Source organism: Urocitellus parryii, chromosome 11 (genome assembly GCF_045843805.1).
Source record: "Urocitellus parryii isolate mUroPar1 chromosome 11, mUroPar1.hap1, whole genome shotgun sequence".
NCBI lineage: Eukaryota > Metazoa > Chordata > Mammalia > Rodentia > Sciuridae > Urocitellus > Urocitellus parryii.
The window spans coordinates 118256049-118262130 of NC_135541.1; the positions used below are offsets into that span (position 1 = coordinate 118256049).

General features: G+C 37.4%; 1 pseudogene; it reads left to right on the plus strand.

The window, feature by feature from the left end:
- Positions 1-1740: 1740 nt before the first annotated feature.
- Positions 1741-2856, plus strand: LOC113178009 (GPN-loop GTPase 1 pseudogene; annotated as a pseudogene).
- Positions 2857-6082: the final 3226 nt, after the last annotated feature.

Consider the following 6082-nt stretch of genomic DNA (forward strand, 5'->3'; position numbering starts at 1 on the left):
AGAAAAATACATGTAAATAATAATACATAAAGTGATGTTCAACATCATAGACCATCAGGGCAATGCTAATTGGATTAAAAATAATCTGATATTTATTTTAGAAATACTACTCTGGTAGCAATGTGTGTAATAGGCTAAATGTAACCAAAACTTGATATGGGGAGAAGTATCAAGAGCTATAGACAGATAGGAAATAATGAAGATCTGACTAAGGAAGTAGTCATAGAGAATGGAAGGAGAAAGGGGGAAATGATATAAAATATGTATAATTTATAAACCTTAATAACAATTTAGATATTAAAATGTAAAGAGAAGAGGGTATTCAAAAGTAACATCTAGTTTTCTGGACTTGGTAACTGTATGCTTCTCTGTAGCATATAAAATTGGACTAATGTAATACACACAAGCAAGTTTCATTATCAACCTAGCAATATAATTAGCCATATGATCAAAATTGATAAGCTGTTTATATGCAAGAATAAAAATGCCTGGAAACTTAAGCCAGTCTTTAAAAATAAAAAATAGAGGTGCAAGGGAAATTTTCCTACCCGATAAAAGATACTAAAACCATAGTAATATATATTTGTGATAGATTATTTATATAATTGTGTGTATATATTCATATACATGTATGTATGCATTATATGTAAGGATGTGCATGTGTGTTGAGAAGTTGCTAGATGGCATTGTTTGTAAATAATTACTCTCCCTCTTTCTTTCCTCCCACCCATGAGAGGTAAATGTGATCCTGTTAGGCTCCGCCACCTGACTTTAGGAAGGAAATGGGAGTGGTCATGGCACACGCCATATGCAAGCAGAAACTTTGGATGATTGCATATTTCAACCTCTCTTGTTGTTTCCGTCTTCCTCTACATTAGGCATGTCCCACATCAGATTTTCTTTACCTCAACCATGGAATGAATAACTATGTGGAGGACCAGACTCAAATTCAAGCCTTACCCTGGAGCCTAGCCACAGCAAACCCATGTCCTACAGGGAACATAAGCAAGAAATGAAACTTTGATATTAATCACTAATGCAAACTGCCTCACATATAGATGTGTGTGAAACTGAAAGCCTTCTAAACGCTTCACCTAAGTATAGATTCTAGATACATTAAGTACCTAAATATAATATGAACAAATTATAAAAGTTTAGAAGAATGAATGAAACTAGAGATAAGAAAAGACTTTGTAAATAAAGTTCAAAGAACTAAACATAAAATTCAAACCAACTATAAACGTAGCTACAAAAAAAGTAGGATCTTCTAGTCAATAAAGGAGACAAAGACAATAAACAAAGTCAATAGATAGAAGATGAAAAGAAGATATTTGCAATTTCAAACCCTGATGAAATATAAATTACAGAATGAGTTCCAGCAAATGAAGAAGAAAGCAATCATCCCAGAAAATCTGGTAAAAGATAGTAACAGTCAATTTAAAAAAGAATTAGATTAATTCTAGATAGGGAAGAGGGGTGGGAGGGAATGGGAGGGGGCAGGGGATTAGCAAGGATGGTGGAATGTGATGGTCCTCATTATACAAAGTACATGTATGAAGACTTGAATTGGGTGCCAACATACCTTATTTACAAACAGAGATATTAAAAACTGTGGTATATATATGTATTAAGAATTGTAATGCAAAAAAGTACATGTAAAAAATAAATAATTTTTTTTAAAAAAAATCAGAATATGCAAAAGCTTCACAATTTAAAAATTTCATCATTTCAAGGGGAAAGATGGCAGCCCCCGCGGCAGCAGCGGATTCCGGGGCTTCGGGAACTTCTAATCTCCCAGTGTGTCTGTTGGTGTTGGCAATGGCAGGTTCCAGAAAAAAAAAACACTTTTTTACAGAGGCTAAAGAGGCACCTGCATAGGCAAAGCTGTCCAGCTTACGTGATCAACTTGGACCTAGCTATGCACGAAGTCCCCTTTCCTGCCAATATTCGTGACACTGTGAAGTAGAAAGAAGTCATGAAACAATATGGCCTTGGGCCCAACAGTGGCATAGTAACCTCTCTCAATCTCTTTGCTACCAGATTTGATCAGGTGATGAAATTTTTTGAGAAGGCCCAGAACACATCTAAATATGTCTTGATTGACACACCTGGGCAGATTGAGGTATTCACCTGGTCAGCTTCTGGGACAATCATCACTAAGGCCCTGGCATCCTCATTCCCAACAGTTGTCATCTATGTAATGGACACATAGAGAAGTACTAACCCAGTGACGTTTATGTGGAATATGCTGTATGCCTGCAGCATCTTGTACAAAACCAAGCTGCCTTTCATTATGGTTATGAACAAAACTGACATCATTGATCACAGCTTTGCAGTGGAATGGATGCAGGATTTTGAGGCTTTCCAAGATGCCTTGAATCAAGAAACTACATATGTCAGTAACCTGACCCGTTCAATGAGCCTGGTATTAGATGAGTTTTACAGTTCACTCAGGGTGGTGGGTGTCTCTGCTGTTGTGGGCACTGGCTTCGATGAACTCTTTGTGCAAATCACCAGTGCTGCAGAAGAATATGAAAGGGAGTATCATCTGAACGTCTGAAGAAATCATTGGCCAGTGCATAGAGTGAACAGCAGAAAGAACAACTGGACCGCCTTCGGAAAGATATGGGCTCTGTAGCCTTGGACACAGGGACTGCCAAAGAGAGCGGATCTCCTGTGTTGGACCCCTCTGACTTAACCCTGACTCAAGGCACCTTGGATGAAGAGGATGAGGAAGCTGACAGTGATACTGATGACACTGACCACAGAGTTACAGAGGAAAGTCACCAAGAGCCAGCATTTCAGAATTTTATGCAAGAATCAATGGCACCGTACTGGAAGAGAAACAACAAATAGGAGATTTTAGGGAATCTCAGTTGATTCTAGAAGTCCCAGATTCTGGGTCTCCATATGAAGAAACTATTCTTATCACTGATTCAGGACTAGGATGAAGAGCAATTTTCCTCAAAATAGCAGAATTTTTCTTTTGAGAGAATCTTATGACTCAGAAGAAGTCAGGGAGATGATTCTTGGAGCTGGCAGGTAAATATGTCAAGTCTGCCTTGGCCTTTCACTTACATTTACGCAAGGAAGGATATACTGACTGATTTTGGAAGCTGACATACCTTCACGCCTAAGTTTTATCATTTGAACTTACATACTTCTGCTGGTGACAGAATACAGAGAGAACTTATCATCCTGGCGACCACTTCAGATCTTAGTCTCAACTTCCCCAGCACCATGTCCTCGACTTATGACCTGAGTTGTTCTTTTAGGAGAAAGGGAGAGGAGACACATAAGCTTGTCCAGGGTAGCAGCGGAGTCTCCTTGGCAAGTCAGTGTTGTGATGAAACATGTCTCACACTAGAAGCTCATGAAAGGACACCAAGTTTGTTGAAGAAAGTGGGCAGAACGTAAGATTTCTGAATAAGAATCCTGCTTAAATGGTAACTTGGATAAAAAGTTTCTAATTATAACTTTTTAAAAAAATTTCATCATTTCCTGAAGGCACTTGATTTTGCTTATAACAAAATTAAAATTCCATGAATTCATGTGATTAAAAAAAAAAAGAAGAAGAATCCCCCCCAAAGCTAATAGGCACATGAAGAGACATTCAAGTTCTTATTTCCGAAGAAAATAAAAGGTAAAGCAACAGTGAATTTATTGTATTCATCTAGAAACAAGTTAGACTGCAGGATAGTGTCCCAAGTCCTAGAGACACGGGAAGACCAGAGGACTCTTGCACTGCTTTCAGGAATGTAGAGAGGACAGCAGTCTAGTCGAACGCATTACCAAGACCCAGAAACTCAACAACTTGATATATATCACTAAAAATTCACACATTGTTCTTGTTTTAAAATTATATCCTTCTGGAAAGCATGATTTATCTTTTCAATATTGTCTGAAATATTTCTAAATTTGCTGATCTCACTGATTTTTATTTATTGGTTTAAAAAAAAGAACAATATGAATTATGATTTCATCATGAACTTAATACCAAGATAAATGAAAAAGCTCACAAATCTGCCTGTATACTACCTCAGAGAGACTCAGCTCCCTATGACTCTACCATCCAACCACATTAGCCCAGAGCAACTTCAAGTCTCTGGGAATGTGTGACCCCAAAAAGGATATAAAAAGGAGTGTTATTTCATCCTCTTGATTCTGGATCATCCATACACTGGTCAGCTACAACCATCAGATAGGTTCTCTGTTTCATTTAAGGTTTAAATCTAGCCTACTACCTTTTTGTAACTCCCTTAAGATAAAAATGGGTTGTGTATTTTTAAAATGTTGGGGGCTAGGAGTATAGCTCAATGATAGAGCTCTTGCCTAGCATGAGCAAGGTCATAGGTTCAATCTCTAGCACTGCAAAAATGAACAGATAAAATAGGAAATTCAAATTTCAGCATCCAAAAATAAAGTTTCACGGGAACAGAGCCATGTTCACTTATTTACATATTGTTGAAAACTGCTTTGGGGCTATAAAGCTGAGCAGTAGTAACAAGGATCATATCACCCAAAATAGTTACTATCTGGCTCTTAAGAAAAATTCGCCAGTCTTCACCCTGACTTATAATATTAATCATCTCCAACATTTTCCTATGCTACAGTCCTGCCTAAAATTCTGTGACCTCATTCAGTGCAGAAGCCAATCAATATCCATGGCCACAAAATGGGCCCTCTTCTAGACGGAAGTAGAGGAACACTTACTGATGAGATGTTTACAGAAATTCCAGCTAAGAATCTATATGCCATGGGGGTGGGGAGCAGCTGTCCAGGATATACTCTACTCATGGCTGGAAATGCTATTGATTTTTAAATTTTGATTCAAGATGGACAAGACTCAAAATCTAGCCTTCTTACATATGTTCTGAGTCTAAATGGATCCAGGACATTTGGCTATGAATAAAACTATATGGTATGTAAAGTGTAGAAGCAGGCATTGTGTTATTCATCAGATTACTACAGTATTATCTTTTCTTCCAGTATTTTTGAATGTCATGTAAAGATTGCCGGATTTCACCAGCATATCTGTGCAATGATAGATTCTATGGCATCAAAAACTTTCAGGATTTACTGGTAATACACATTACACTGGCCCAACCCCTGCCCTCTTGAATACTAGGAATCACTGTTACTCTTGAAAACACTTTAAAAGTCTTCAGGGTAAATATTGGTGATCTTAATCCAGAAGATGAAGTACTACCCTATCAGAGCCCCTGGACCCAAGCTCACCCTTTGGTGAGCATTATTGTCAATATTCCATGACCAGGTAACCCAAGATTAAAGTCTACTCTAATACTGTCTGCTTCATCCACTTGTGCTGCCAACAAAATACTACAGACTGGGAAGTTTATAAAGAACAGAAATTTATCTTATCACTGTTTCTGGAAGCTGGCAATTTCAAGATCAAGGTTAAACCAGCAGGTTCAGTTGTCTGGTGAAGATTATATCCTCTGGAGAGGAACACTGTGTCTTCACATGACATAAGAGAAGAAAAGTGAGATAACCGAATGTTGCACGCAGCCTCTTTCATAAGGGCCTGAATCTCATTCCAGGGAGAGAAGTTCCCAGGGCCTAATTATCTCTTAAAGGACCCACCTCTTACCATTGTAATAGCAACTCCAGAACTTTGGACAGAGCATGTTCAAACCATAGCACTAACAATGCTCAAAAGCAAGCCTCTAATGATCTATTACTAAATTGTAACCCGAAATACATAGATACTTACCATCTAATCATGTAAATCCACAATGTCTGGCATACAATCAAAACTGTCAGATATGCAAAGAAGTTAAAACTCCATAAATTCTTGGGATCCAAAATACTTGAAGAACTCTCACAACTCAACAAAAAAAAATGCAGAATTTCAAGAGAAATTTGTACCACTGACATGCCTGCATTAGAAATAATGATCTCAAAATAGTAACCTCAGCTTGTATCTTTAAAAGCTAGGAAAATAATAAGTTAAACTCAAAGTAAATAGAAAAGGAAAGATTAATAAAATTGATCAATCTCTAGCCTGAGTGATCTGTGAAAACAAAAAGAACCCACAATTTATCATATTGAAAATAAGGAA